The following is an 11,026-nucleotide window of genomic DNA, read 5'->3' as shown; positions in this document are numbered from 1 at the left end:
AATGTTACAGATTTATTAAGTGGAGTGTGGGTGGTTGAGAATGACCATATTGTTCACTCTCTGTGCTCAGATTTCGAGGTGGTTGTGAATTGGCCAGTAACTCACATCTTGTCGTACGTGTTTTGGACACCCACGGGTAGTAGGGTTTGGTAACTTGCAGAGCGGCCGCAAGAAACCGGGTGAAAGTTTTGTTAATAGTACAGACACAGTACTTGTCACGTACAGGCCGCACGTCTGACTTATTTAAACCGTGGGAAAAATTTCTTCGTAATTCCGTGGAAAGCGCAAGTCTGATGTACGTGCTCAGTGGGTCAGTAGTGCTTGTGGGGTACGTGTGACTTAACTTTAACCAATTTCGTGCACCAGAAGTACGACCAGCACTCGTTATGCCCCTGGTTAGCACGTGATACTACTCCCGACGAACGCGAAACGCATGTCAGTAGTGCGTATTAATGATTTGCCTCCGGCATATCAACCAAAGAAATTGAATATTTTCAGTTGGTTTAAAACATGGGACCAAAGAAGAAGGGCTGAAAGAGTAAGTCGACTGCTCCTCCAGAGCGCGTTAGATTACAAGTTCCGTCACGGAGTGAAGTGGCGTGGTTTCGAGTCCCCGCTTGACCGTGACAAGGAGTAGGTCGCCTGTGAAGACTCGTGGGTTTTCTCCGGGTCCTCCGGTTTCTCACTTCAGCTAATGCCCCCTGCGCACTTATGTTAGTCAAGAAATGATCTACTTCGTGTTGAGTCGACACTACACCCCCCCCTCTCTCTCTCTCTCTCTCTCTCTCTCTGTGAACTGAAAGCATTAAAAATGTTTTTAAAGGGAGCCTTCTCTGATTTATCTGGAAAAGAAAACAGTCAAAAATGTAATACTGAAACGTGACTCTTTGTAAGATATATAACTTTTTAATTGCCTAATGTATGCTCTGAAGTTGTCTAATAATAATTGGAGGTTGTTACTACTTATTACATGAATTCTGTCCTGTCAGTGGCCTACTCTTCTCAGAATTACATCTGCCAAGGCATCTTTTAACTAGACACAATTTTGGTTGTTAGTTTAGTTTCCAAAGCACACAAGCATTGCAGACTTAGAAGTCGTTATAAAACGACCTTACGAAGAGAAATAAACACGTCATTAGCCTGGTGATCGAGGTATTTTGCTGCATACGTGTCATGCTTGCCAAAAAAATATGACACCAATGTTTCGTTTCAACTCAAATTCGAGACGCAAATCCAAAAAAGTTGCGCGATTATCATGTTCAGTAAGACGGTGCTCCCGACCAGGACCCGTTGCTGCAGCACTGCAATGTTGAGACCAGGAACGTCAGCTCATCAGGATAAATTAAGCCTGTATACCCACAAAACACGGACTTGTTTAGTAACAAAACGTAACCAATATACCTGTTAGTGGAATTAATAGATTTAGCCAGTATAAAAATACAGAAACCAAAGGAGTACAAACGGTTTCCATAGTAAAGAATATGTTGTCAATAAGGAATTCCAACAAGGAATTGTATTCAGAATTAGAACGGACATTTTATGTAATATCAATAAATAGATTCACCCTGACCTGAAAACTTATATCTAAATAACATTATACAGGAGTTTCTTATAAATGTTTCCTAGTTTGGAAAACCCGCAGTCTCGTCTCGTTTCATAAATCTCTAGACGTTATGAAATGAAATGGAGATGAACGCCCTAACTTTCTTCGCCGACTGGACTATGATGGAGGAATTTTGCTTCGACAGCAGCTCTACAACTAGTCTTATTTCGAATTCCAACTGCCAGGGGTCCTTTACGTGCACGCCAACGTGTACATGGGACTTCAGTCTTTCATCCCATTCAAACGACTACCGTCTTCATTAGCCCAGATTAGGAGCAGAACAGTAGGACGTTAAACTCCATTTCATTTCATTTCATTCGAACGACTAGACGCTGTACCATGCCAGACCCTCCATTCTGCACCACTGACAAGGGGAACCCGCCATGGAAAAAACCCTGAGAACATTTCTAGGCCAACACCGGAATTGAACCCTTTTAAGACTTTTTTTTCTATGCTCACACGTGCAATTCTGATGAGAATTTTGCATGAACAGCGGAGTCTCAGCCTACTCCCCCGGATCTATTCACATGATCTGCAACATACATTTGTTGTTTATTTGTTTATGTCAAGTCCGTAGGTTTGTCTTGTGTAATTGTTTGTGTGTGGTGCTGTCCTCTTGCACACACTGTAAATGAATGGATTCACCCCGACCTGTATCTAAATATTTGACTTTCAGTTTGGTTTGACTCAAAGTAATAGAGTAATCTATTGGTGGAACGTGTGCGCGTGAAATTACAAGGTCTGTTATTGAGTCAAGTGGCGTCATGGTTACAATTCCCGGCTTGTACGTGACAAGGAGTAGGGTCGCCTGTTCGACCTCCTGGGTGTTCTCCGGGTCCTCCGGTTTCCTCCCACTGCCAAAGACCCCTACAAATTATCGAAATAAAATAGAATCATATGGTAGTCCCGAAATGACCTAGTTTATGTCGAGTTGGCGTTACCCCTCTATCTCTCTCTCTCTCTTTCTCCCCCTCTCTCTCTCTCTTACAACATTCTATTACACTTGAGTTTCTCATAAATATTTCCTACTTTGGTTAAACCCACAATCTCGTCCCACTATTCTAGGAATGTTAAAGTTTCCCTGAAAAACTCCAATCGGGGAATGTCTGACATAATATATAAATATACGAGCGTAAAAGTCAAAGTTTTATATGTAATCGATAGTGGGGATGATATATTATTATTGAAGATAATAAATTGGCTTGTTTTATTATTAGCATATATCCAAAGAAGTAGTTTTTTCCATACATATTGTTATAAACGTTACAAGAGCTGCAGTGGTAAAGTGATTATAACGTTGGCTTGGTAACTAGGAAGTCCTAAGTCCGATCCCCGTTGTTGGTCGAGAAAGTTCATTGGGATTTTTCAGCGTGGCCACCCCTTGCCATTGCCAACACCTAGTCGGTTGGACGGAACGAAAAATCAAGGTCCGGCGTACACACTGACGTGCACGTAAAACAGCCCTTGACATTTTGAACTCCAAATAAGGGTAGGCCGTACTGCCGCTGTCCGGGCAAAATTTCCCACATATCACAGTGTATATTGTATGCAACTATCCATTAGCAGAACAATAGGGCGTTAAACCCCATTTCGTTTCACGCCATTTCTGTTTTGATGCTAATCAACTAAAAGTTGGCACAGTTTTTCAAGAAATTAAATATCAGTACAAGGTCTACCCCCCCCCCCCACACACACACACACACACACACACACGCTGACAGTCAATATACTTCATTGGTCTATCTATAGGTATGACTGTTGTTTTGTTTTTCTTCTTTTAACTAATTATCGGGCCCTCTTAATATTGGGGGACCCTGGTTTCAGCCCAGTCAGTACACCGCCCCTTAATCCGACCTGCTTATGAAACCAGATTAATCACTAATCCATATCTATGTATCGCATGAAAAATATAATATTATATACACTACATGCATATATTGTTATATATATGTGTATTTTTTAATCTTCATCTTTTGTCAGGTTTGATTGATGTTTTTACTGTGGAATGCTAAAAATGTAAAACTAAAAAAAAAATATGGCTTAGGGAAAATAATACGTCAAAAAATGATTATTTTTTTCTTTTAAATTCCAGGGGTGAGGGGGGGGGTAACACATCAATATTTTTATCTAATGATTATTGCCACATAAACCAATCATCGTCGTAGATCAAAAGTTTAAAATCTACAAAACATATTTTTAAATTGCTGCCGAGAAAAAGGAGGAACGCAGTGGGAAAACGAGTCTAAGTGCGACTTCAGATTTATGTTATAACTATTGGTAATTAGAGAAACAATCTGATTAAAACACAGATCTTATTTCGTTTCGTTTTTTATAGTTCAAAATTTCGTTTTACTTGTCTTTACTACACTAGGATCTGAAAGAGTTGTTATATAACCCGCGTTCTGGTTGATGTGAGGGATTAGCCAATGAAACGGTCTGTTACAGCGAATTCTTGGCGTACGGTGCAATCAACGCTGATTGGTTAATAAAATATCTGACCTCACAAGGCCGAAAGCCGCTCGTTCGACCCCTGACGCGACCTCCCCCTCCCACTGGTAAGATCTTCATTTAGTGGAGTCCATCGAAAGTATATATATAAAAAAAAGAAACGAAGTATAGATCTACATTTTAATTAGATTGCTAGAGAAACTAAATTAACCTAAACTTTACTGTCAACTCTGATTGCAGACGTTTTCCAGTTTTCAAAATTAGAAAGGGGCGTTCGGTATTCGCCTGTAATGTCCAGGGTCTGCTAACAATTGCACAAATGAAGATTGCAGCACTTTGTTTCTGTCACCATCTATCGGAAATACCCACTGTGCTACTTTGACATTAAGGCGAGGTCAGTGCATTTCTAGACTATGAATAACTGGGATTTCCGATATTTGAGGACGTGTTATATTTATGTAATTCAAATAAGCCAATGTCTAAACATGGTAAAACTGGAATTTCCAGTATGAAGGTGGTTGGTGTGAATTGGAATGTTGGTGATTAGATTATTATTTGGCCGAGCCTACTATGCGAAAATAATTTTGGGAGTGGTTTTGGCGCTTGGTCAATACCATTCCCATGTTCTAACATACTCTGTTCATGATCAATTTGAAATGAATTTTATGAATTCCTGATTTAATCCTAAAAATCTACCAAATTAGCTACTCCAATACCAAATTATACCGATTGCAGATTATCCAGCAAACTACTCCAATACTTCACAGAATGCACGTTATCCAGCAAATGAATGAATGAACTATTAATGGGGTTTAACAACCTCCTTATCTACACCTACCGGTCTCTCTGTCCTCAATCAGTGTTGGGGGGGGGGGGCAGCTCTATACCCACTGAGCCACCGCGACTCCCGTTATCCAGCAATATATTATAGGCTTGTCAGGTCAATATATGTAATAGTTTATATGACATTTACAGCTAAATTTAGATCTTACACTATCCATTTTAGCCGCATGACATAATTCTTATATTGGACCACTATTTGTACTCACTATTCTTATTTTTATATTGAGCAATTATGTTTTTAATTGTTAAATTCATCTAGTTTTGTAAATAAGAATCTGTATTATCTATTTAAAATTCTTAAACTTTTTTGGGGTATTTTTTAATTGTTAAACATTTACATTATTTATTTATTTGTTTGTTTGTTTGTTTGATTTTCAGATACAATAGTTAAAAATGAATGCTCTATATCGTTAACAATCCATGTAACAATCAAACACACCAAGCCCAAGAAATGTTGAAATTATTGTTATGTAAAATATAATAAAATTGGAATTTTTAATTTTGTCGGATGGGTGGATAAGATAACATTTTAAGCAATATAAAACCTAATATATTTGGAATTTATGTGTCAGTTGGGTGGGTTATTAAAGCTCTATTTAAACCACGAGGGTTTTATTTCTTAGAAATATGCACATTTTATCTCCCGGTGTAGTTGGGTGCAGTTTAATATTTAACACACCCTTCCTTCTTTAGAGCTGTCTTATAAGGTATAATATTAGATAACATTTAAGATAAATAAATTATAATTTGAATGAATCTTTAGATATATTAATTTTGATTGATCTATTTTGAAACTATTAAATCAGGATGTTAAAATTTCTTATTATACACCACCCCAAAATTTCCCACTCAAACGTACAATGAACCTATGGTGGCTGATAGTGGCCATGTTAAATCTCGCCCTTTTCATAACGCGACAACACGACATCACGACAGTATTGGCGTAATGAACACATATTCATTATTATAATTTAAAGATGTATTACGTAAGTCTAACATAAAGCAATGGCCGGCATTGCTATAATAGTTTAAAGATATACAATGGAAAATTAATATATTGAGCATTTCAATCGAATTACTTTATTCTATTATGATTGTTTGAGGTGTTGCCAAAAGATAGCCATAATTGGCAGATGGAAACTCCACCCGTAGTTCATATTATCCCCATATTAGCGTTCAGCGCAGATATGGCGGACATTGTCTAATCCACTCTATACATTTTGTAAGAGCTAAATCTATCTATTGTAGGTCTTTATTTTGACTTCAAATGTTATATAAACTATTATTTAGACATTTATTAACACGGCAAGCCCATATTCAACTCTCTAGGTCATCGAATATCTCCGATATTAAATAGATTAGCACGCTTCGACCATTTAATGATTTAATTTAAAAATGGAGAAGAAAAGCTAAGTCTCGAATAAACAGTACCGTGATTACAATAATAAATAATCAATGCCAAATATTTTCATAACTCCAAACACTGACAACTTCGCTCAGAAAAAAGTAATTTGAATGAAACTTTCAATATATTCATTTTGCATTATCTAATTTTGAACTGGTATAGCAAGAAGGACCACCCATGTATCTAAATCTTACATAGGCATCTTTAAGCGTTATTTAATACAGCTGACAATAAACCATAATTGAAGCGTGGGCTACACGTTGATGGAATTATACAATAGTTTTATGACACATAAGATGTGGTATTTTATCATATCATCATATTATATTTCAGTTATTTTTAACGCCTATCTATTCAGTGGAAAATTGTTGCGTATTTTCTTAGCTTTTTTAGTTATACCACATCACGAATGTCCGAATTGACCGCTACTAAATTTTATGTCAAGGAAGTAACTAACACATGACACAATTATATGGAATACAAGTTACTTAAAGAGTTTATTACAGCGACGTTTCGACGAGGATTCTCACCTCTTTATCAAGCAAAGAATGACAATCATAGTGCAATGAGGATATATATACAAAATATGGAACAAAGACAAACATCTATATACAATCAGAGATAATCATTTGGAAACCATCAAAGGGGATGGGAAGCCATAAGGGTGGGTCTAGTGAACTATGTACAAAGAAAACATGGTAATAAAGGCAGCTAGATTGGTCGGTGACTATGCTTTCACAGAACGAACCTACTAAAGGACCATATAGAGAAGCCATATTGTGAAATAACACGAGATTATCCGGTACAAATCAATTAGGCATTTAAAAAAAAGTTGGATGCATGGTTTTAACAAAATTTGATATACATAAATTGTCTTTAAAAAATCCAGATTTATGAATATGTTTAAGAATTGTAAAAAAATGTGAAAACTATAACATATAAAGGATATACAAAAAAAGGTTGAGTGAAATTGTTAAGATAGACGTGAAAAGCATTGGGTGTTAAGAAATTCAATAAGTATATGTATAGTACTTAAAGTACAAAGTAATTATGCAAAAAAACATGTGAAGATTCATTTGCAAAAGCATTTTTGAACATTGTGGAACAATTATGAACATAGGGCATACATGCTGTGAGAAATGAATAAAAGAAACCGTATTCATAAATATAAAAAATAATCAGGATTAATATTGTGAATGTAACTGTATGGGAAATAGGGGGCCTGTGGCTTACTAGTGTAAAGAAATTCATAAATGTCTTGGGGGAATAACCGAGTGGTATACTACTTGATAAGACTGTCGTATGCCCTTGGGATAAATAGACCAGGATCGCGGTTGAGTTCTGGATGGTACCTTTTAATGTTGATAGCTTCTAAGAGTTTCCTTGTCTTTTTGTTGTGTTGGTTTACTGTCAGTGTTTTTGTATCTTCCCAATTCACTTTGTGACGACCATTGTTGTTAAGATGTTGGGCTATTGCAGAGGTATTGTTGGCTGCTAGGGATTGGTGTTCTTTGATACGGGCATTTAACGGGCGTTTAGTTTCTCCTATGTATGTCTGGCCGCACGAACACGAAACTTGGTAGACATATCCTTTTGGTTGTTGTGGGATGGTTGGGTCTATTTTTCCGTTGGCTCGTAGTAAATCTTTCAGGGTGCTGCTGCTGGAGAAGACCGTGTCAATGCCTGCCTGTTTCAGGATCCTTCTGATGTGATATGATGAACTGCCGTTGAATGGTATGCTGACGCGTATGGGTGAAGGGTCTATTCTTGCTGGCTTCACTGTAGAGTGTCTGGGTGCTATTGTGGAAGGAAGAAACTGCTATGCATGGCCAGGGTCTGGTTTACTCATAGGCATATTCATATATAGGCATAGTATGTCATGGGCCTAGGTCAACCAATCTGACGTGCAATGTGCCAGCGTATATGGTCAGATCTAAATATTAAGGCTACCTGCAGATTTCGTCAAGGGCTCGTGATTGATTCCGAGGATTGTGGGTTAGGTTTAAGAATTTGGGGGAGAGTTATAGTCTCCACATAAGCACTGGCCTAGGATGATGGAAATTTAGTTCGTGGTATTTCCTAGTTTTATAATAAAAATATGTATTAAACATGATTATATGTATAAGTAGAAATGACTAAATTTATACAGGAAATATCCCAAACTAGGGCTCCATCAGCCTGGCACGGGCAAGGGTTGGGTTTAAGAGTTTGGGGGAGATGATGATGGAAATTTAGGTCGTGGTATTTCCTATATAGTTTTATAAAAATACATAATATACATTAAATTTATTTTTGGTGGGTGGTGGCGCTGATGATCTGCAGGTGGAGCTGGTGGTCTTCAGGTATTTATGTTTCTGAAGAAAAAATGTAACTAAATTGAGGCTCTAGAGTGAGAGCCACATTAGTGTATTTTTTTTAATATGGATTGAATTTTCTAAAAACGTTTTTGTTCCACTATCCCAGGGGATTCTTATAGTTATATCTAGTTGATTTTCAGGTGATTTTCCTGGAGATCAGTATAGTGTTCTCTGATGATTTTGGATGCACTTGCTACGGTTGTGCTAAATGGGACTACAAAGGGCGCTATTGCGATAGCCCCAAGGGGGGCAGTTGTTTTCTATTTTTCAACCCCGATTTTTCTCTTGAAGTAAGTAAATCCGATTCTGGCCATAATGCTAGTCACGTGATTGTACATAGGCCCATATTCCATAAACGCGTTTTCGCGGAGCTTTCGCGCATTTTTTTCGCTGCGAAAAAGAAGGCAGTCTAATGCTAATGTAATGGAACCGTTTCCATGTAACCGGCGAAAACACGCGCAGAAACGCGTACATGGAAAACGGACGTTACAATGTTTTGAGGAATTCTGGAGCTGCCTACCAAAGATGTAGGCCTATATGATTATTAGTGCTTCTGACTTTAGTCTACGTAAAGAAAAGGAAGACACCACTCCCACTACCCCCCATCCCCCCTTTTCTAATATTTACTTTGCCACAGCCCCCTTGTCTATATTTAGCACGAAATAACGCTTTTGTTTACAAGTAGGCCAAGGTCTTCTTTAAAAGGGTTTTAGAAAGTTCATCGGGATTTTATGGCCGCTGTTCCCCTTTTTAGTCTGGCAAGGGACAACGTATAGTTGTTCGGATGGGACGAAAACCGCGGTCCCGTGTACTCATTGACATACACGTAAAAGAACCCTTGACATTTCTAATTGGAAATATAAAATAGGCCACTGTCAGAGCAAAATTTCGGTGAAAAACAGTGTTTGTCAGCAGGTGTTCAAATTCAACACTATTGTTGCTGCCAAGAAAACCCTTTCTAGCACCTCGGTTGTACATGACAAGGATTAGGGTCGCCTGTCCAACATCGTGGGTTTTCTTCGGGTCCTCCGGTTTCCCCCCACTGCTAAGACCCCTACGCGCAAGCAAATTATTGAAATAAAATTGAACCGTGTTTTAGTCCCGGAATAACCTAGTTTGTGTCGAGTGGACGTTAAACCCCATTCTTTCTTTCTCCCTTTCTGGCAATAGTAGCCCACTGTTTACCGTCTGCTTCTACTAGTTATACTATTATATTCTCTAGTCTTATCACTGTTCCATAACTCTCTGAAGTAAATGCCAGAAATTCATCCAGTTTTCTAGCTTATTTTCATAAAATTAACTCCTGGCTAGCGACGACCACTAAAAGGTGGGGGAAAACTTTCCGGTATTTACAGTTATTAAAGACGCAAAACTATTGCCTAAATGTATTTGTATACAATAGGGGTGTGAATGTAGCTCAGTCGTGGGCTCACTTACCAGGGTTCGATCCCGGGGATGGCCGAGAACGCTCCTGGGGATTTTCCAGTGGGGATTTCCCATGTCAAGTCGTTGGGAGGCCACATATAAAAACCCTTGTCAGTTGGAATTCGACGTTGACTATGTGGAAACACCGATGTCCGGGCAAGATTTCCCTCATAGCAGACTACATGGCGGGTACCCGCCTTCATTAGCCCGGTTGAAGCCGAATATTAGGACGTTAAAGATGCATTATGTCAGAGCCAAATTCACCTATTACAGGTCTTGCTTAAGGCCTTAAATGTTATCTAAATTATTAATTAGACATTTATAAACATGCCAAAACTATAATCACCTCGCGATGCCACCGGATGCTCTAGATTTTCAAGATATTTAAATACGATTCACACTTAATGATTTAATTTAAAATTGGATATTCCAGACTTTATTATCGTAACAACGGTAGCAATGGCAACCGTGACTACACCGTTCTGCAATTCTCTTTTCATTTAGCGAGAACTGCCTACTCTTTATCCAAATCTTACATAATGCATCTTTAAACCCCATTCATTTCTGAATAATCCAATGGTGTTCTCGAGTCAAATAATGTGCAAGATCATGCTCATAAAGATAATAAGTTAATTAATGATGAAATAGAATACAAGAGTCCATTATTATATACATAATGCGTGTCTTAACCTACACACATATATATATATATATATATATATATATATATATATATATATATATATATATATATATATATGGACAGTTCATTAAACTTTGTGATATAACTTAGCTTGTATTACTAAGCTATATCTAATAGGGTGTAGGTTCTGTAATTAAATTATCTTTTTTATCTATCTGTGTTTTTGGATTGGAAGGTGAATGGGTGTATGGGCGTCGTTTAGGAGGGAAATTCTTTGTAATTATTATTGCTATAAATTTGTA

This window comes from Patella vulgata, chromosome 8 (assembly GCF_932274485.2).
Source record: "Patella vulgata chromosome 8, xgPatVulg1.2, whole genome shotgun sequence".
Classification (NCBI taxonomy): domain Eukaryota; kingdom Metazoa; phylum Mollusca; class Gastropoda; family Patellidae; genus Patella; species Patella vulgata.
Note: the sequence above shows the minus strand (reverse complement) of the source record.